The 22,793-nt window shown below is 41.2% G+C and overlaps 1 protein-coding gene across 3 annotated transcripts in view; it reads left to right on the forward strand.

The window, feature by feature from the left end:
• Window positions 1–22,793, forward strand: part of LOC128659976 (gastrula zinc finger protein XlCGF26.1-like) — a 434,460-nt gene that overhangs the window by 316,854 nt on the left and 94,813 nt on the right. Inside the window, exon 1 of one of the 3 annotated variants that reach the window (XR_008402494.1) lies at window positions 20,201–20,227. The exons of 1 other annotated variant lie outside the window; for it this stretch is intronic. The gene's annotated coding sequence lies outside the window, so the exon portion shown is untranslated. Of the gene's footprint in view, window positions 1–20,200; window positions 20,228–22,793 lie in introns of those variants that run through there. One more of the 3 variants, XR_008402495.1, reaches the window with a different exon arrangement.

Below are 22,793 nucleotides of genomic sequence, written 5' to 3' on the forward strand. Positions count from 1 at the left end.
AATCTCTTATCAACATATGTACTTGCTTTTTCTGTTAAGCAGCCATTGCCAGAGACAATGGGACGACCTGGAGGATTTCTGATATCTTTGTGTATTTTAGGGATTAGGTATAGTGTGGAGATTCTTGGATTTTTTACTTGTAAGAATTTAAATTCTTTGTTATTAATGATACAGTTATTTTTTGCCATTTCAATTATGGTGTCATATTGTTTTTTGAAGGATGCTGATGGATTGAATATTAATTTCTTGTAGCAATTTATATCATCCAGTTGTTTATTGGCCTCATTTAGATATTGTTCCACCGGCCAGATAACAATATTCCCACCCTTTTCAGAACCTTATGGGGCCTAGTTATCAAGCCGTCAACCTCAAATACGCTGGAATTCCGCAGCGTATTTGTGGCGCGGCTGATTCGCCTTAGTTATCAAAGGCTCGAGACCGGCAAAAGTAGAATTTTGTGACGTAAACTTCGATCCGCCGGACTCAGTCCGACACCGATCGATTCTTACGTCACTCCAGATGTTCCGCACACAAGTGCGGCACAATCTCACTACTTTTGCTAGTTATCAAAAAACTAGCAGGTACGCTCGGCACTTTTACGGCCCAGCGTACCTGGTTTTCAAAGCGCCAGCCTGGAGGCGGCAGATCCCATAGGAATCAATGGGAGTCTGACCATAGCGAAAGTACAAGTTCGCTGCTGACAGACATCCCATTCATTCCTATGGGAGCTGTCTACACCTAACACCCTAACATGTACCCCGAGTCTAAACACCGCTAATCTGACCCCCCCTACACCGCCGCAACTAAATAAAGTTGTTACCCCCTAAACCGCCACTCCCGGAGCCCACCGCAAGCTACTCTATACATATTAACCCCTAAACCGCCGCTCCCGGAGCCCACCACAACTATAATAAATGTATTAACCCCTAAACCGCCGCTCCCTGAACCCGCCGCAACCTATATTAAATGTATTAACCCCTATCCTGCCCCCCTACACTGTCGCCACCTATAATAAATTTATTAACCCCTAATCTGCCCCCCCTACACCGTCGCCACCTATAATAAATTTATTAACCCCTAATCTGCCCCCCCTACACCGTCGCCACCTATAATAAATTTATTAACCCCTATCCTGCCCCCCACTACGCCGCCGCCACTGTAATAAAATTATTAACCCCTAAACCTAAGTCTAACCCTAACCCTAACGCCCCCCTAACTTAAATATTAATTAAATAAATCTAAATAAATTAACTCTTATTAACTAAATGAATCCTATTTAAAACTAAATACTTACCTTTAAAATAAACCCTAATATAGCTACAATATAAATAATAATTATATTCTAGCTATCTTAGGATTTATATTTATTTTACAGGTAACTTTGTATTTATTTTAGCTAGTTAGAATAGTTATTAAATAGTTATTAACTATTTCATAACTACCTAGCTAAAAGAAATACAAAATTACCTGTAAAATAAATCCTAACCTAAGTTACAATTAAACCTAATACTACACTATCATTAAATTAACTAAATAAACTACATACAAATAACTACAATTAAATACAATTACATAAACTAACTAAAGTACAAAAAATAAAAAAAGCTAAGTTACAAAAAATAAAAAAATAAGTTACAAACATGTTAAAAATATTACAACAATTTTAAGCTACTTACACCTAATCTAAGCCCCCTAATAAAATAACAAACCCCCCCAAAATAAAAAAAAATCCCTACCCTATTCTAAATTAAATAAATTTCAAAGCTCTTTTACCTTACCAGCCCTTAAAAGGGCCATTTGTGGGGGCATGCCCCAAAAAGTTCTGCTCTTTTGCCTGTAAAAGAAAAATACAACCCCCCCCAACATTAAAACCCACCACCCACCTACCCCTAATCTAACCCAAACCTCCCTTACAAAAACCTAACACTAATCCCCTGAAAATCATCCTACCTTGAGTCGTCTTCACTCAGCCGAGCCACCGATGGAACTGAAGAGGACATCCGGAGCGGAAGAAGTTAATCCTCCAAGCGGCGCTGAAGAAATCTTCCATCCGATGAAGTCATCATCCAGGAGGCGCTGAAGAAGTCTTCGATCCGGCCGATGTCATCTTTAAAGAGGCGCTGAAGAGGTCTTCTATCCGGGCGAAGTCATCTTCCAAGCCGGGTCTTGAATCTTCCTTCCGCCGACGCGGAACCACCTTCTTCACCGACGGACTACGACGAATGACGGCTCCTTTAAGGGACGTCATCCAAGATGGCGTCCCCTCAATTCCGATTGGCTGATAGGATTCTATCAGCCAATCGGAATTAAGGTAGGAAAATGATCGGAACAGCCAATAGAATGCGAGCTCAATCTGATTGGCTGATTCCATCAGCCAATCAGATTTTTTCCTACCTTAATTCCGATTGGCTGATAGAATCCTATCAGACAATCGGAATTGAGGGGACGCCATCTTGGATGACGTCCCTTAAAGGAGCCGTCATTCGTCGTAGTCCGTCGGTGAAGAAGGTGGTTCCGCGTCGGCGGAAGGAAGATTCAAGACCCGGCTGATGGAATCAGCCAATCAGATTCAAGTTCAATCCGATTGGCTGATCCAATCAGCCAATCAGATTGAGCTCGCATTCTATTGGCTGATCGGAACAGCCAATAGAATGCGAGCTCAATCTGATTGGCTGATTCCATCAGCCAATCAGATTTTTTCCTACCTTAATTCCGATTGGCTGATAGAATCCTATCAGACAATCGGAATTGAGGGGACGCCATCTTGGATGACGTCCCTTAAAGGAGCCGTTATTCGTTGTAGTCCGTCGGTGAAGAAGGTGGTTCCGCGTCGGCGGAAGGAAGATTCAAGACCCGGCTTGGAAGATGACTTCGCCCGGATAGAAGACCTCTTCAGCGCCTCTTTGAAGATGACATCGGCCGGATCGAAGACTTCTTCAGCGCCGCCTGGATGATGACTTCATCGGATGGAAGATTTCTTCAGCGCCGCTTGGAGGATTAACTTCTTCCGCTCCGGATGTCCTCTTCAGTTCCATCGGTGGCTCGGCTGAGTGAAGACGACTCAAGGTAGGATGATCTTCAGGGGATTAGTGTTAGGTTTTTGTAAGGGGGGTTTGGGTTAGATTAGGGGTATGTGGGTGGTGGGTTTTAATGTTGGGGGGGTTGTATTTTTCTTTTACAGTCAAAAGAGCAGAACTTTTTGGGGCATGCCCCCACAAATGGCCCTTTTAAGGGCTGGTAAGGTAAAAGAGCTTTGAAATTTATTTAATTTAGAATAGGGTAGGGATTTTTTTTTATTTTGGGGGGGTTTGTTATTTTATTAGGGGGCTTAGATTAGGTGTAAGTAGCTTAAAATTGTTGTAATATTTTTAACATGTTTGTAACTTATTTTTTTATTTTTTGTAACTTAGCTTTTTTTATTTTTTGTACTTTAGTTAGTTTATGTAATTGTATTTAATTGTAGTTATTTGTATGTAGTTTATTTAGTTAATTTAATGATAGTGTAGTATTAGGTTTAATTGTAACTTAGGTTAGGATTTATTTTACAGGTAATTTTGTATTTCTTTTAGCTAGGTAGTTATGAAATAGTTAATAACTATTTAATAACTATTCTAACTAGCTAAAATAAATACAAAGTTACCTGTAAAATAAATATAAATCCTAAGATAGCTATAATATAATTATTAATTACATTGTAGCTATCTTAGGGTTTATTTTACAGGTAAGTATTTATTTTTAAATAGGAATCATTTATTAAAGTATAGTGTAGTGTTAGGTGTAATTGTAACTTAGGTTAGGATTTATTTCACAGGTACATTTCTCTTTATTTTAGCTAGGTAAGCTATTAAATAGTTAATAACTATTTAATAGTTATTGTACATGGTTAAAATAAATTGAAAGTTACCTGTAAAATAAATATAAATCCTAAGATAGCTAGAATATAATTATTATTTATATTGTAGCTATATTAGGGTTTATTTTAAAGGTAACTATTTAGTTTTAAATAGGATTCATTTAGTTAATAAGAGTTAATTTATTTAGATTTATTTAATTAATATTTAAGTTAGGGGGGCGTTAGGGTTAGACTTAGGTTTAGGGGTTAATAATTTTATTACAGTGGCGGCGGCGTAGTGGGGGGCAGGATAGGGGTTAATAAATTTATTATAGGTGGCGACGGTGTAGGGGGGGCAGATTAGGGGTTAATAAATTTATTATAGGTGGCGACGGTGTAGGGGGGGCAGGATAGGGGTTACTAGGTATACTGTAGGTGGCAGCGGTGTCCGGGAGCGGCGGTTTAGGGGTTAATACATTTATAAGACTTGCGGCGGGGTCTAGGAGCGGCGGTTTAGGGGTTAATACATTTATAAGACTTGCGGCGGGGTCTAGGAGCGGCGGTTTAGGGGTTAATACATTTATAAGAGTTGCGGCGGGGTCTAGGAGCGGCGGTTTAGGGGTTAGTAACTTTATTTAGTTGCCGGGGGCGCCGGTATAGGGGGTAGAACAGTGTAGTTTAGTGTGGGTGCTTAGTGACAGGCTAGCAATAAAGCTGGGAAAAAGCCGAAGAGCAGCGAGATCGGATGAGTGATAACTGTCACAGTCCGCTGCTCATCGCCCCGCGGCTTTTTGACAGCTTTATTTGATAACTTAGGCGAACGTATTCAAGGTCCGCGGCGGCGAAGGTAGGCGAGCTTAGGCGGACGTATTGGGCCGGCGAAGCCAGAAAAGTAGACGGCTTGATAACTACCCCCCTTTATCACTACATCATCCCAACTTTTAATTTCTTTTAGTGCTTGTTGTTCTGGTAATGAGATATTGTTGCCTGTATTCCAAACAGTAAGTGAATTGATCTCATTGCAAACTATTTGATTGAAAGTTTGTATGTTGTGAAATTGTGAAATGTTTGGTATGTATTGTGATTTGTTCTTAATTAGGTCACGCCATTTGGCATTAGTTTGTATATCATCACTTTCTTGTAAAAGGTCTTCTAAGTCTTTTAGGCTTTGTAGTTCATCATTGGTCCATTCAATATTATTGGGGCTATTTCTCATATGATGTATCTTTTTCAACATCAATTTCCTAACAAATAGATGAATATCTTTTGTTAGTAAGAATTTATCTAATTTATTATTTTGACAGAAAGATAGCCCCTTAGTTAAAACAGATGAATGGTGTTCAGTCAACGTATGGTCAGAAAGATTAATTGTATTTAATTGTTCAGTCTGATGTGGGAGAATGGGCTCACTGTTCTTTTTCTCTGTTTGGCACCCCGTGTTTCCCTTCTGTGATGTTCCTGGGGCTTCCTTTTGGCCCTTGTTTTTACTTCTACCTCGCCTGGTGTGTCTGTTTCTAACCCTGAACTGGGACCTAAAAAACTAGAGTGCTTGCGTGGTGGGATATTTGTACTTGGATTGGGAACTGGAGTCTCATTATTATCTGAGGTTGTTCCATCTGGTTCTTCCTCTGTATCAGATATATCAGTTTGTATGATGTTATTAGATGTCTTATTATTTTTGAAAAAACCTTTTTGTCTCCATCTGTAGACTTTGTGGTTAGCAAAGTCAGTTTTGTCCCTGTATAGTTTTTGACCTTTCGTTTTAGTTATTTCTTCCTCCAGTTTGTCTAATTCTTTTTGATATTGTTGGTAAAGTTTTTGGAAATCTTCCAGATGTTCAAATTCTGTTAATTTGGATTTATACTCATCTATCTCAGTTTGGAACCTTGCTACCTCTGATTTGTCATGTTTTACTAGAATAGACATTAATTTTTGTGAGCACTCTGTTAAAGCTTCTTCCCATTCAGTAACTAAATTTTTATCTTTAAATTGGAAGGCCGGAAATAATTGAACATGTAGTCCACGTGGAATTAGATTATTTGTGATATAGCGTTCAAAGAAATGGTGATTCCACCATACCTTTGATTGATTGATTGATTGATTTCTCCACTGCCATCCAACACATAACATTTACCATATTCTTTTGTCCTCATATCAATGTTGGAAGGACCCATTAGTATCACCCTCTAAGGAAATTGTTGGTAGTCATTTCTATATTTAACTCAACACGAATCCTTACTTGGTCGTGTTGTTGTTTTAGCCACTATCTCATGGCTATATGGTAGTAGACCAATGTGTATTTTAATATGTATGTCAACCCTGATTTTAACATGATCTAATAAAAGTTAATTTTCTCCACACTTTTTCACATGTTCCAGAGTGCTATATTTGTACCCCTTAATCAGTTCCTTACTGATTCCCTGCATGGCATTGAAATTGGGCAAGTTGACACATGTGCCGTGCATGGCACATGTGTGTAATCTGATTGTACAACGCTTTGTGCATAAGTACCCAGGCTTACAGGACATCCTGAAGCAGGCCAGGAAGGTGTGTGGCCATTTCAGGTGTTCCTACACGGCCATGGTGCACTTGTCAGATATCCAGCGGCGAAACAACCTGCCAGTGAGGTGCTTGATTTGTGACAGCCCGACACGTTGGAATTCAACACTCCTAATGTTCGACCGCCTGCTCCAACAAGAAAAAGCTGTTAATGAGTATTTGTATGACCGGGGTGCTAGGACAGTCTCTGGGGAGCTGGGGATTTTTTTGCCACGTTACTGGACGCTCATGAGCAATGCCTGTAGGCTCATGCGTCCTTTTGAGGAGGTGACAAACCTAGTCAGTCGCACCAAAGGCACCATCAGTGACATCATACCATTTGTTTTCTTCCTGGAGCGTGCCCTGCGAAGAGTGCTGGATCAGGCCGTAGATGAGCGTGAAGAGGAAGAGGAAGAGATGTGGTCTCCATCACCACCAGAAACAGCCTTATCAGCATCGCTTGCTGGACCAGCGGCAACGCAGGAAGAGGATTGGGAGGAAGAGGAGTCAGAGGAGGAATGTGGATTTGAGGAGGAGGAGGAGGAAGACCAAGCACAACAGGCATCCCAGGGTGCTCGTTGTTGTCACCTATCTGGTACCCGTGGTGTTGTACGTGGCTGGGGGGAAGAAGATTCCTTCAGTGAGATCAGTGAGGATGAGGAACGGGACATGAGTATCTCGGCATCCAACCTTGTGCAAATGGGGTCTTTCATGCTGTCGTGCCTGTTGAGGGACACTCTTATAAAAAAGCTGAAGGAGAACGAACTGTACTGGGTGTCCACGCTACTAGACCCCCGGTATAAGCATAAAGTGACTGAAATGTTACCAAATTCCTGCAAGTCGGAAAGGATGGAGCAGTTCAAAAATAAATTAAAAAGTATGCTTTACACAGCGTATAAGGGTGATGTCACAGCACAACGGGAATCTAACAGGCGAAGAGATGAAAGTAATACTCCTCCTCCCACGACCATGCCGGCAAGGACAGGACGCTTTCCAGATGTGTTGTTGATGGAGGACATGCGGACCTTTTTAACTCCTATGCAACGCCACAGCCCTTCGGGATCCATCCTCAGAGAACGACTCAACTGACAGGTAGCAGACTACCTCGCATTAACTGCGGATCTCGACACTCTGAGGAGCGATGAACCCCTTGACTACTGGGTGTGCAGGCTTGACCTGTGGCCTGAGCTATCCCAATTTGCAATCGAACTTCTAGCCGGCCCCGCTTCAAGTGTCCTGTCAAAAAGGACCTTCAGTGCAGCAGGAGGTATTGTCACTGAGAAGAGAAGTCGCCTAGGTCAAAAAAGTCTTGATTATCTCACCTTTATTAAAATGAATGAGGGATGGATCCCGAAGGGACTGACATTGGGCGATACATTTGAGTAAAAAAGGCCTGATGAGATGAGCTGCTTCTGTTTCATGAATTCCTGTTTTGTTGTTGGATCCCTGGCATCTGAACTCGGCTTGCTGATTGACCATTCTTCTGGATTCCCCTTTTTGCTTTATGAAAGATTGGACTGCTTTCCTGGCTACTGACCCTTGGCTTGTATTCTGACAATTCATTTGTATCCTGTATGCTTACTTGGCTACTGTGTCTATCACCATGCTGTGAGAACTGTAAGCTTAACTGGCTGCTTAGTCTTAGCAACTATACTGTGACATCTGTTTATCCTGAAGCCAAGTACCTTTGCTCTGAGTACCATTATACTTCCTTGGCTGTTGGTACTAAACTCCACTGCTGTAAGAACTGTATGTTAATCTGCCTGCTGAGTCTAAGCAACTATACTGTGACATCTGTTTATCCTGAAGCCAAGTACCTCTGCTGTGAGTACCTGTATACTTCCTCGGCTGTTGGTACTAAACTCCACTGCTGTAAGAACTGTATGTTAATCTGCTTGCTGAGTCTAAGCAACTATATTGTGACATCTGTTTATCCTGAAGCCAAGTACCTCTGATGTGAGTACCTGTATACTTCCTTGGCTGTTGGTACTAAACTCCACTGCTGTAAGAACTGTATGTTAATCTGCTTGCTGAGTCTAAGCAACTATACTGTGACATCTGTTTATACTGAAGCCAAGTACCTCTGCTGTGAGTACCTGTATACTTCCTTGGCTGTTGGTACTAAACTCCACTGCTGTAAGAACTGTTTGTTTATCTGCTTGCTGAGTCTACGCAACTCTACTGTGACATTTGTCTTCCTGAAACTAAGTTGCCTTACCGAGATACTGGCGTATGCTCGGCCTGTTCCTGAACCAAAGTTGTCTTACCGAGATACTGGCGTATGCTCGGCCTATTCGTGAACCATAGTTGCCTTACTGAGATACTGGCGTATGCTCGACCTGTTCCTGAACCCAAGTTGCCTTACCGAGATACTGGCGTATGCTCGGCCTGTTCCTGAACCCAAGTTGCCTTACCGAGATACTGGCGTATGCTCGGCCTGTTCCTGAACCCAAGTTGCCTTACCGAGATACTGGCGTATGCTCGGCCTGTTCCTGAACCCAAGTTACCTTACCGAGATACTGGCGTATGCTCGGCTCCTTCCTGAAACCAAGTTGCCTTACCGAGATACTGGCGTATGCTCGGCTCCTTCCTGAAACCAAGTTGCCTTACCGAGATACTAGATAATGGTGTATGCTCGGCCCCTTCCTGAACCCAAGTTGCCTTACCGAGATACTGGCGTATGCTCTGCCCCTTCCTGAACCCAAGTTGCTATACCGAGATACTGGCGTATGCTCGGCCCCTTCCTGAAACCAAGTTGCCTTACCGAGATACTGGCGTATGCTCGGCCCGTTCCTGAAACCAAGTTGCCTTACCGAGATACAGGCGTATGCTTGCCGCTCGGCCCGTTCCTGAACCCAAGTTGCCTTACCGAGATACTGGCATATGATACCAAGTACCCTGGCTCTTATACCCGTGTATGCCCACTTTGATCCTAATATCAAGTACTCGTAAGGGTCGTCTGTGTCTGTTGAAGGACTTCTGCTTGAACTGTTCTTTTACAAGACTTTCATTTGTTTATTATCAGTTTGGAATATAACCTTGATGTGCTTTACCTCTTGTTTTCCTCGCATTACCTTAGTAAAGTTACTTTAACAAAAGCCCTTCTTTGTTCTGTGTTTCCATTCTGGTATACTGAGTCCTACTCACCTCTTCACATCCTCTCAGCTTAACTCAGCCATCACCTTGCACATGCTCCAAACTCCTGAACCTACTCAGCCGAGCATGACAGATTAAACTGCTAAGAATAGTACTACTTAACACACCACTCATATCTGGTGGCACAGTAGATTGCACGCGCAGTGCCCCAAATTTGAAGTTGGAGGACCGACCAAGCATCTTTTTCCATCTCCCGGTTCCTAAAAATTATCTCCGGGTTCCTAAAAACTATGCCATACCTGTACTCGATTGTGCAAAAGGAAGTCAAAAGGAAGTCATGGCATATGGGGTCTTTCATGCTGTCGTGCCTGTTGAGGGTCGGGGACCCTCGTATAAAAAGGCTGAAGGAGAACGACCTGTACTGGGTGTCCAAGCATATTTTTCCATCTCCCGGTTCCTAAAATCCATGCCATATACACGTCCCCTGATAGGAGACACCGCAGTGGAAGGTACCTGGCCACAATTTCTTTGCACAAAAGGCAATCCCGGACCCCAACCTGTACTTGATTGTGCAAAAGGAAGTAACCTTACCATGGGTCCCAGACCGCACATCTTGTAATTCTCTGTCTGGGAAATTATATATCTATCAAATCTATCTATTTATCTATCTAACAAATCTATCTAACTATCAATCGTATCTATCAAATGTATATTGCATCTTTTAATCTATGTAATTCGTATCTATCAAATGTATATTGCATCTATTGATCTATGTAATTCGTATCTATCAAATGTATATTGCATCTATTGATCTATGTAATTCGTATCTATCAAATGTATATTGCATCTATTGATCTATGTAATTCGTATCTATCAAATGTATATTGCATCTATTGATCTATGTAATTCGTATCTATCAAATGTATATTGCATCTATTGATCTATGTAATTTGTATCTATCAAATGTATATTGCATCTATTGATCTATGTAATCTATGTATCTATCTATCAAATCTATCTATCTCGTGGTTGTGCAAATGGACTGTTTGCGGTTGTTTGCGGTGCGTTACACGGGGAGTTTGGTCTGTCACTGTGAAGCGGGCGTAACCCTTACACTACCTGATCGATACAACATCATACCTGATGTTTTAAAGCACGTTATTCCAAACAATTTAGGAATGTTAGGTGATTTATGCCCTTTATGGCTTAAAACCAGACTCTGCATCAACTATGTAATTTTCCATGGGAGTTTTGCCATGGATCCCCCTCCGGCATGCCACAGTCCAGGTGTTAGTCCCCTTGAAAAAATTTTTTTTTATCACTATTGTGGCCAGAAAGAGTCCCTGTGGGTTTTAAAGTTCGCATGCCTATTGAAGTCAATGGCGGTTCGCCGGTTCACGAACAGTTACGGAAGTTCGAGTCCACCGTTCGCGAACCGAAATTTTTAGGTTTGCGACATCACTAATCTTATGTGCTCCCCCTATATATTGTTCCTTTAGTCACCACTGGAAAGGATAAAAATCCTTTGGGCCTCTTATTTCTGTGTGGATATACAGGGTGTGAGCCCCTTCATACAATCCACATGATTTCAGAATGGCCCAACGGTTTCTAAGGCAAACAAACCGGTGCCAACCTTGCCACTTCACATATTTTACCTTTTCTGAATAAGAAACTGGTATTTTAAAAGGGTTAAAATCTTTGGGTCACTCATTTCTGTGTGTATATATACACGGCATGAACCCCTTAATAGAATAGACATATTTTCAGCCTGGACCAATGCTTTTTGAGGCAAACAATCTGGTGCCAGCCTTGCCACTTCATATATTTTACCTTTTCTGAATAAGTAACTGGTAATTTGAAAGGGTTAAAATCATTTAAGCCACTCATATATGTGTGGATATATACAAGGTGTGCCATGAACCCATCATAGGACAGACATGTCATCAGCCTGGCCCAAGGCTTTTTATGGCAAACAAATTGGTGACAACCTTGGCACTTCATATATTTTACCTTTTCTCACTAAGTAACTGGTATTTTTTAAAAGGATTAAATCTTTATGGAAATGCATTTCTGTCTGGATATATACAGGGCATTAGACTCTTTATACAATCTATCGGCTAGATTACGAGTTTATGTCGGTAATGGTGTGCGGTGCTAACAAGCCTTTTTTTCTCACCGCTCACTTAAGACAACGCTGGTATTACGAGTTTTCTGCAAGCCGGCGTTAGCCTCAGAAAAGTGAGCATTGAGCAAAATTTAGCTCCACATCTCACATCAATACCAGTGTTGCTTAAGTCAGCGGTAAGCTGGTGTAACATGCTCGTGCACGATTTCCCCATAGGAAATAATGGGGCTGAGCTGGCTTAAAAAAAACTTAACACCTGCAAAAAAGCAGTGTTCAGCTCCTAACGCAGCCCCATTGTTTCCTATGGGGAAATACTTTTTACGTCTACACCTAACACCCTAACATCAACCCTGAGTCTATACACCCCTAATCTTACACTTATTAACCCCTAATCTGCCGCCCCCGACATCATCGCCACCTGCATAATCTTATTAACCCCTAATCTGCCAATAGAATGCGAGCTCAATCTGATTGGCTGATTGGATCAGCCAATCGGATTGAACTATATTCTGATTGGCTGATTCCATCAGCCAATCAGAAAATTCCTACCTTAATTCCGATTGGCTGATAGAATCCTATCAGCCAATCGGAATTCGAGGGACGCCATCTTGGATGACGTCCCTTAAAGGAACCGTCATTCGTCGTCTAGTCGTCGGAAGAAGAGGATGGATCCGCGCTGGAGGTCTTCAAGATGGAGCCGGTCGTCATCGGATGGAAGAAGATAGAAGATGCCGCTTGGAGAAGATGTTTGCCGGTCCGGATGTCCTCTTCTTGCCGGATAGGAGGAAGACTTTGGACCCTCTTCTGGACTTCTTCAGTGGATGTCTAGCCCCCGCTTGGGTTGGATGAAGATCTTGGAGCCAGGACGGATCGGTGAACCTGGCATGGTGAAGACAAGGTAGGAAGATCATCAGGGGGGTAGTGTTAGGTTTATTTAAGGGGGGTTTGGGTTAGATTAGGGGTATGTGGGTGGTGGGTTGTAATGTTGGGGGGGGGTATTGTATGTTTTTTTTTACAGGCAAAAGAGCTGAAATTCTTGGGGCATGCCCCGCAAAGGGCCCTGTTCAGGGCTGGTAAGGTAAAAGAGCTTGTAATATTTGTATTTTAGAATAGGGTAGGGAATTTTTTATTTTGGGGGGCTTTGTTATTTTATTAGGGGGCTTAGAGTAGGTGTAATTAGTTTAAAATTGTTGTAATATTTTTCTTATCTTTGTAAATATTTTATTATTTTCTGTAACTTAGTTCTTTTTTATTTTTTGTACTTTAGATAGTTTATTTAATTTTATTTATTTGTAGCAATTGTGTTTAATTAATTTATTGATAGTGTAGTGTTAGGTTAATTGTAGGTAATTGTAGGTAGTTTATTTAATTATTTTATTGATAGGGTAGTGTTAGGTTTAATTATATCTTAGGTTAGGATTTATTTTACAGGTAAATTTGTTATTATTTTAACTAGGTAACTATTAAATAGTTCTTAACTATTTAATAGCTATTGTACCTGGTTAAAATAATTACAAAGTTGCCTGTAAAATAAATATTAATCCTAAAATAGCTATAATATAATTATAAATTATATTGTAGCTATATTAGGATTTATTTTACAGGTAAGTATTTAGCTTTAAATAGGAATTATTTATTTAATAAGAGTTAATTTATTTCGTTAGATAAAAATTATATTTAACTTAGGGGGGTGTTAGTGTTAGGGTTAGACTTAGCTTTAGGGGTTAATACATTTATTAGAATAGCGGTGAGCTCCGGTCGGCAGATTAGGGGTTAATAATTGAAGGTAGGTGTCGGCGATGTTAGGGAGGGCAGATTAGGGGTTAATACTATTTATGATAGGGTTAGTGAGGCGGATTAGGGGTTAATAACTTTATTATAGTAGCGCTCAGGTCCGCTCGGCAGATTAGGGGTTAATAAGTGTAGGTAGGTGTCGGCGACGTTGTGGGGGGCAGATTAGGGGTTAATAAATATAACATAGGGGTCGGCGATGTTAGGGGTAGCAGATTAGGGGTACATAGGGATAACGTAGGTGGCGGCGATTTGCGGACGGAAGATTAGGGGTTAATTATTTTAAGTAGCTTGCGGCGACGTTGTGGGGGGCAAGTTAGGGGTTAATAGATATAATACAGGGGTCGGCGGTGTTAGGGGCAGCAGATTAGGGGTACATAAGTATAACGTAGGTGGCGGTCGGCAGATTAGGGGTTAAAATTTTTAATCGAGTGGCGGCGATGTGGGGGGACCTCGGTTTAGGGGTACATAGGTAGTTTATGGGTGTTAGTGTACTTTAGGGTACAGTAGTTAAGAGCTTTATAAACCGGCGTTAGCCAGAAAGCTCTTAACTCCTGCTATTTTCAGGCGGCTGGAATCTTGTCGTTAGAGCTCTAACGCTCACTGCAGAAACGACTCTAAATACCAGCGTTAGAAAGATCCCATTGAAAAGATAGGCTACGCAAATGGCGTAGGGGGATCTGCGGTATGGAAAAGTCGCGGCTGTAAAGTGAGCGTTAGACCCTTTAATCACTGACTCCAAATACCAGCGGGCGCCCAAAACCAGCGTTAGGAGCCTCTAACGCTGGTTTTGACGGCTACCGCCGAACTCTAAATCTAGCCGTTAGGGTTTATTTTACAGTTAAGTATTTAGTTTTAAATAGGAATAATTTATTTAGATGTATTTAAATTATATTTAAGTTAGGGGGGGTTAGGGTTAGGGTTAGACTTAGGTTTAGGGGTTAATAAATTTATTATAGTGGCGGCGACGGCAGATTAGGGGTTAATAAATTTAATATAGTTGCGGCGACGTTGGGGGGGGGCAGATTAGGGGTTAATAAAATTTAACTAGTGTTTGCAAGGCAGGAGTGCGGCGGTTTAGGGGTTAATAAATTTATTACAGTGGCAGCGATGTCCGGTCGGCAGATTAGGGGTTAAATAATTTTATTATGGTGTTTGCGATGTGCGGGGCCTCGGTTTAGGGGTTAATAGGTAGTTTATGGGTGTTAGTGTACTTTATAGCACTTTAGTTAGGAGTTTTATGTTGCGGCATTAGCCCATAAAACTCTTAACTACTGACTTTAAAATGCGGTAGGAGTCTTGGAGGTAGAGGGTGTACCGCTCACTTTTTAAAGCGATCGTAATACCGGAGTTAGGCAAATCCCATTAAAAAGATAGGATACGCAATTGACGTAAGGGGATTTGCGGTATGCTAAAATCGTGTGAAAAAAAGTGAGTGGTACACCTGTACCTGCCTGACTCGTAATACCAACGGGCGTTAAAAAGCAGCATTGGGACCCCTCAACGCTGCTTTTTAAGGCTAACGCAAGACTCGTAATCTAGGCGTATATGTTTTCAGACTGGCAAACGGTTTGTATGGTAAACAAACTGGTGCCAAACTTGCCACTTCATATATTTTACCTTTTCTGTAAGTGGTATGTTAAAAGGGTTAAAATCCTGTGGGCCACTCATTTATGTATGGATATATACAGGGAGTGAGCCCCTTCATAGGACAGACATGTTTTCAGCCTGGCCCAAAACATTTTATGACTAACAAACTGGTGCCAACCTTTTCAAATCACATATTTTACCTTTTCTAAATAAGTTACTGATATGTTGAAAAGGGTTTCTTTGTCATAGAATTTTTTGGGCCAGTCTAAAAACACATGGATTGTATAAAGGGGCTCACATCCTATATAACCACACAGAAATCAGTGGCCCAAAGGATTTTACCCAATTTAAAATAATATTTACTAAGAAAAAGTAAAATATATAAGTGGCAAGGTTGGCACCAGTTTATTTCCCATAAAAAGCATTGGACCAGGCTGAGAACATGTCTCTCTCCTATGATGGGGCTCACATTCTGTATATATCCACACATAAATGAGTGGCCCAACAGATTTTTACCCTTTCAAAATACCACTAACTTCTTCAGGAAATGTAAAATGTATGAGATGGCCACATTGGCACAAGTTTGTTTGCTACAAAAAACATTGGACCAGGCTGAATACATGTCTATCATATGAAGGGGCTCACTCCTTGTATATATCCACTCAGTAATGAGTGGCCCAATGGATTTTAACCCTTTTAAAATATCTGAATATTATTTAGAAAAAGGTAAAATATATGAGGTGGAAAGGTTGTCACCAGTTCGTTTACTTCAAAAAGAGTTGGGCTACGGTGAGAACATGTTTATTCTATGGAGAGGTTCACGCCCTGTATATATCCACAAAGAAGTGAGTGGTCCAAAGGATTTTAACCCTTTTAAAATACTAGTTGCTTATTCAGAAATTTAAAATATATAATATTGCAACATTGGCACCAGTTTGTTTGCTACAAAAAGCGTTGGGCAAGGCTGAGAACACGTTTTCCTATGAAGGGGCTCACTCCCTGTATTTATCCACACATAAATGAGTGGCCCAAATGATTTTAACCCATTTGAAATACCAGTTATTTATTTAGAAAAGGTCAAATATATGAAGTGGCAAGGTTGACATTAGTTTTTTTGCCATAGAAACAGTTGGGCCAGTCTGAGAATATGTGGGTTTTATGAAGGGGTTCACGCCCTGTATACATCCACACAGAAATGATAGGCCCAAAGGATTTTAACCCTTTCAAAATACTAGTTACTTATTTAAAAAAGGTAAATTATAGGATTTGGCAAGGTTGGCACCAGTTTGTTTGCCATAGAAACCATTGGGCCAGGCTGAGAACATGTCTATACTATGATGGGGCTCATGCCCTATATATATCCACATAGAAATGAATGGCCCAAAGATTTTAACCAGTTACTTATTCAGAATATTTAAAATATATGAAGTGGCAAGGCTGGCACCAGTTTGTCTGCCATAGAAACCGTTGGGCCAGTCTGAAAATATGTGGATTATATGAAGGGGCTCACATCCTATATAACCACACAGAAATCAGTGGCCCAAAGGATTTTACCCAATTTAAAATAATATTTACTAAGAAAAAGTAAAATATATAAGTGGCAAGGTTGGCACCAGTTTGTTTGCCATAGAAACCATTGGGCCAGGCTGAGAACATGTCTATACTATGAAGGGGCTCATGCCCTATATATATCCACATAGAAATCATTGGCCCAAAGATTTTAACCAGTTACTTATTCAGAATATTTAAAATATATGAAGTGGCAAGGCTGGCACCAGTTTCTGCCATAGAAACCGTTGGGCCAGTCTGAAAATATGTGGATTATATGAAGGGGCTCACACCCTATATATATCCACACAGAAATTAGTGGCTCAAAGGATTTTAATCATTTTTAAATACCAATTATTTAGAAAAGGTAAAATATATGAATTGGCAAGGTTGGCACCAATGTGTTTGCCTTATAGACCGTTGGGCCAGGCTGATAACATCTGTTTTATGATGGGTTCACGCTATAGTTGCCCCCTCGGCCATGTTTTCCTGGACACTTATGAATTACACATCCTGCAGGGAGGAACATGAATAGAGCTGTCCAGGGGTGCAATTCATGTTCCACTCTGCACACCCTGCAGCATGTGTAACTCATAAGTGTGCAGGAAACCATGGCCGAGGTGGTAACCCTAGCACGCCCTGTATATATCCACATAAATGAGTGGTCCAAAGGATTTTAACCTTTTTAAAATACCAGTTACTTATTCAGAACATAATCACAATTGTGTCCTGTTTGCCATCTGTTTATTGCAATATAAGATCATGTAACAAGTTTTTGCAGTTGGGATGTCTGCTGTAAGTTTGTTTAGATTTTTAGAAAGTGTATTATTTTATTTAAATAAAAATAATGCTAGATATTTTGTTTATAAAGCTTTATTGTGCAAATTGCAAGTGGTTGCAGAATACAAAGCTGACTGAATAAGAAGACAACTTCAGCCTTGTTCAGTTTGCTTTCTTGTGCTTAATGTTCATTCACAGTGGTTACTTTATAAATGACAATCAGCATAAACCACTGTGAGTGAACATTAACCCCTTAATGACCGAGGACGTGCAGGGTACGTCCTAAAAAAAAAGGCAGTTAACGCCTGAGGACGTACCCTGCACGTCCTCGGTGTGGAAAGCAGCTGGAAGCGATCCTGATCGCTTCCAGCTGCTTTCCGGTTATTGCAGTGATGCCTCGATATGGAGGCATCCTGCAATAACCTTACATGGCCATCCGATGCAGAGAGAGCCACTCTGTGGCCCTCTCTGCACCGGACATCGATGGCCGGTATCGTTGGTGGGTGGGAGCCGACTTGGGAGGCGGGTGGGCGGCCATCGGTGTGCTGTTTAAGGTGGAGGGGGGCGGGATCGGGGGCGGAGCTGACGGGGGCGCGCGTGGGCGCGCACGTGCACGGGGGGCGGCGGGCGGGCGCGTGCACGGGGCGGGAGCGGGTGGGAGCCGCTATACTACAGAAATGTTTAAATACACATGTGGGGCAAAAGGACACTAAAATGTAAATCAAATAATAATCAAAGTGATTTTGGAGTGGTGGAGGGTTGGTCTTGGGTGGGGGGAGAAGCTACACTACAGAAAAAGGGATTTTTTCTAAAAAAAAACCAACACTTTTTTCTTAACTGGGTACTGGCAGACAGCTGCCAGTACCCAAGATGGTGCCTATTAAGGCAGAGGGCGAGGGTTAGACAGCTGTTTGGTGGGGATCAGTGAGGTTGGGGGCTAAGGGGGAATCCTACACAGCAGCATATGTAAATATGCTAAAAAAAAACAAACTAAAAAGCCCAAATATACCTTTAATTTTAGTACTGGCAGAGTTTCTGCCAGTACTTAAGATGGCGGGGACAATTGTGGGGTGGGGGAGGGAAGAGAGCTGTTTGGGAGGGATCAGGGGGTCTGATGTTTCAGGTGGGAGGCTGAGCTCTACACTAAAGCTAAAATTAACCCTGCAAGCTCTCTACAAGCTACCTAATTAACCCCTTCACTGCTGGGCATAATTCACGTGTTGTGCGCAGTGGCATTTTGCGGCCTTCTAATTACCAAAAAGCAACACCAAAGCCATATATGTCTGCTATTTCTGAACAAAGGGGATCCCAGAGAAGCATTTACAACCATTTGTTCCATAATTGCACAAGCTGTTTGTAAATAATTTCAGTGAGAAACCTAAAGTTTGTGAAAAAGGGAACATTTTTTTTTTATTTGATCGCATTTGGCGGTGAAATGGTGGCATGAAATATACCAAAATGGGCCTAGATCAATACTTTGGGTTGTCTGCTACACTACACTAAAGCTAAAATTAACCCTACAAGCTCCATACAAGCTCCCTAATTAACCCCTGCACTGCTGGGCATAATACACGTGTGGTGCGCAGCGGCATTTTGCGGCCTTCTAATTACCAAAAAGCAATGCCAAAGCCATATATGTCTGCTATTTCTGAACAAAGGGGATCCCAGAGAAGATTTTTCAACCATTTATGCCATAATTGCACAAGCTGTTTGTAAATAATTTCAGTGAGAAACCAAAAGTTTGCGAAAAAATTTGTGAAAAAGTGAACGTTTTTTTTGTATTTGATCGCATTTGGCGGTGAAATGGTGGCATGAAATATACCAAAATGGGCCTAGATCAATACTTTGGGATGTCTACTAAAAAAATTATATACATGTCAATTGATATTCAGGGATTCCTGAAAGATATCAGTGTTCCAATGTAACTAGCGCTAATTTTGAAAAAAAAAATGGTTTGGAAATAGCAAAGTGCTACTTATATTTATGGCCCTATAACTTGCAAAAAAAGCAAAGAACAAGTAAACATTGGGTATTTCTAAACTCTGGACAAAATTTAGAAACTTTTTAGCATGGGTGTTTTTTGGTGGTTGTAGATGTGCAACAGATTTTGGGGGTCAAAGTTAGAAAAAGTGTGTTTTTTCCATTTTTTTCATCATATTTTATAATTTTTTTTATAGTAAATTATAAGATATGATGAAAATAATGGTATCTTTAGAAAGTCCATTTAATGACGAGAAAAACGGTATATAATATGTGGGGGTACAGTAAATGAGTAAGAGGAAAATTACAGCTAAACGCAAACACCGCAGAAATGTAAAAATAGCCTTGGTCCCAAACGGACAGAAAATGGAAAAGTGCTGTGGTCATTAAGGGGTTAAAGGGACACTGAACCCAATTTTTTTTCTTTTGTGATTCAGATAGAGCATGCAATTTTAAGCAACTTTCTAATTTACTCCTATTATCAAATTGTCTTCATTCTCTTGGTATCTTTATTTGAAAAGCAAGAATGTAAGTTTAGCTGCCGGCCCATGTTTGGTGAACAACCTGGGTTGTCCTTACTGATTGGACAGTACCAATAAACAAGTGCTGTCCGTTGTCTGAACCAACAATTAGCTAGCTTCTTAGCTTATATGCCTTCTTTTTCAAATAAAGATAGCAAGAGAATGAAGAAAATTTGATAATAAGAGTAAATTAGAAGCTTGATTAAAATTGCATAAGATTGGGTTCAGTGTCCATTTAAGCACAAGAAAGTTGCAAAATGTTTAGTTTTCAGAATTATTGTCTACTGGTTGTTTGTTACATTAAAGTTGATTTAAAAAAAAACAAACAAAAAAACCTTTGAGTGGAGGTCACATGTTTCCTGTCTATAGTGGAGCTCCAGTGTTCTATTGTTCCCTCCCATTTACTTCCTGTGCAGCTGCTGCTGGGTGAGTGAGTCAGGCTGTGTGTATTGTGTGATAAAACGTTTTAGTCACTTTCTAGTCTGTTTAAAAGTTTATAATTGTTATAAATGTTGTTCTTTTATTGTATGTTATTCATCTGCTTGTGCCAGGCAATGGGATACTAAGTGCTGTTTAACTCTTTGTATTAGTGAAGGGTTAATACACACTGTGCTGCTCTCTGTGCTAGTGAAGGGTTAATACACACTGTGCTGCTATCTGTGCTAGTGAAGGGTTAATACACACTGTGCTGCTATCTGTGCTAGTGAAGGGTTAATACACACTGTGCTGCTCTCTGTGCTAGTGAAGGGTTAATACACACTGTGCTGCTCTCTGTGCTAGTGGAGGGGTTAATACACACTGTGCTGCTCTCTGTGCTAGTGGAGGGGTTAATACACACTGTGCTGCTCTCTGTGCTAGTGAAGGGTTAATACTCACTGTGCTGCTCTCTGTGCTAGTGAAGGGTTAATACACACTGTGCTGCTCTCTGTGCTAGTGATGGGTTAATACACACTGTGCTGCTCTCTGTGCTAGTGAAAGGGTTAGTACACACTGTGCTGCTCTCTGTGCTAGTGAAGGGTTAATACCCACTGTGCAGCTCTCTGTGCTAGTGAAGGGTTAATACACACTGTGCTGCTCTCTGTGCTAGTGAAGGGTTAATACACACTGTGCTGCTCTCTGTGCTAGTGAAGGGTTAATACACACTGTGCTGCTCTTTGTGCTAGTGGAGGGGTTAATACACACTGTGCTGCTCTCTGTGCTAGTGGAGGGGTTAATACACACTGTGCTGCTCTCTGTGCTAGTGGAGGGGTTAATACACACTGTGCTGCTCTCTGTGCTAGTGAAGGGTTAATACACAATGTGCAGCTCTCTGTGCTAGTGATGGGTTAATACACACTGTGCTGCTCTCTGTGCTAGTGAAAGGGTTAGTACACACTGTGCTGCTCTCTGTGCTAGTGAAGGGTTAATACCCACTGTGCAGCTCTCTGTGCTAGTGAAGGGTTAATACACACTGTGCTGCTCTCTGTGCTAGTGAAGGGTTAATACACACTGTGCTGCTCTCTGTGCTAGTGAAGGGTTAATACACACTGTGCTGCTCTTTGTGCTAGTGAAGGGTTAATACACACTGTGCTGCTCTCTGTGCTAGTAAAGGGTTAATACACACTGTGCTGCTCTCTGTGCTAGTAAAGGGTTAATACACACTGTGCTGCTCTCTGTGCTAGTAAAGGGTTAATACACACTGCTGCTCTCTGTGCTAGTAAAGGGTTAATATACACTGTGCAGCTCTCTGTGCTAGTGAAGGGTTAACTCACACTGTACAGCTCTCTGTGCTAGTGAAGGGTTAATGCACACTGTGCTGCTCTTTGTGCTAGTGAAGGGGTTAATACACACTGTGCTGCTCTCTGTGCTAGTGAAGGGTTAATACACTCTGTGCTAGTGAAGGATTAATACACAATGTGCTGCTCTCTGTGCTAGTGAAGGGTTAATACACACCGTGCTGCTTTCTGTGCTATTGAAGGGTTAATATACACTGTGCTGCTCTCTGTGCTAGTGAAGGGGTTAATACACACTGTGCTGCTCTCTGTGCTAGTGAAGGGTTAATACACTCTGTGCTAGTGAAGGATTAATACACACTGTGCTGCTCTCTGTGCTAGTGAAGGGTTAATACACACTGTGCTGCTCTCTGTGCTAGTGAAGGGTTAATACACACTGTGCTGCTCTCTGTGCTAGTGAAGGGTTAATACACACTGTGCTGCTCTCTGTGATAGTGAAGTGTTAATACATACTGTGTGGCTCTCTGTTCCAGTGAAGGGTTAATACACACTGTGCCCCCAAACCGAACATTATCAGCCCTGCTTTATCGAGGGGCGCCCGGTCATAGTTTGCCTTATTTGTAGGAGCCAATCTGACCTTGTTACAGAGTAGACAAAGTGTCACTGCTGTTTTGTTAGCAACACTTGTATTGTTTTACATGATCTTATCACCCCTGCTCAGACTAACTAGGGGCAGATGTGTAGCAGGGTCAGTTTTAAAGGGACATTAAACCTAAAATATTTCTTTTATTTTTTAGTTTTACACTAAATACAGAACTACACAATATAATTTAGAGCTGCAATAACTAATCAGTATAATCGATAATAATAGATTATTAAAATAGTTGTCAGTGAATCTCATAATCGATTAGTTGGTCTGTGCACAGCACCAACTGCTTCACTCCAATGATGCTAATTTAGCCCCTGCTCAGTATTTAGTGTCATTGGCTGTTATATGTGATCAGGTACAGACAATACATTGTGTCTAATAGCACCTTATGTCATTTACTGCCTCTGTGCTCTATACTCCCCTATACATTATCCTTCCCTATCTCCCTTCTTACCTTATCTACCCCACCTTCCCCAGTACCTATTCCTTCCAGTTACACAACACCTTGTGCTGATTGTCACATTCTCCCTTATCTATTTGTGTATTCTCAGATAATATTGTATTTTGTTTTATATTCTGTCCCCAGAGGTAGAACTTTTTTTCTCTTTCTGCGATGAGATTTTTTAGTGAA

The sequence above is a fragment of the Bombina bombina genome, chromosome 5 (assembly GCF_027579735.1).
Source record: "Bombina bombina isolate aBomBom1 chromosome 5, aBomBom1.pri, whole genome shotgun sequence".
Taxonomy (NCBI): domain Eukaryota; kingdom Metazoa; phylum Chordata; class Amphibia; order Anura; family Bombinatoridae; genus Bombina; species Bombina bombina.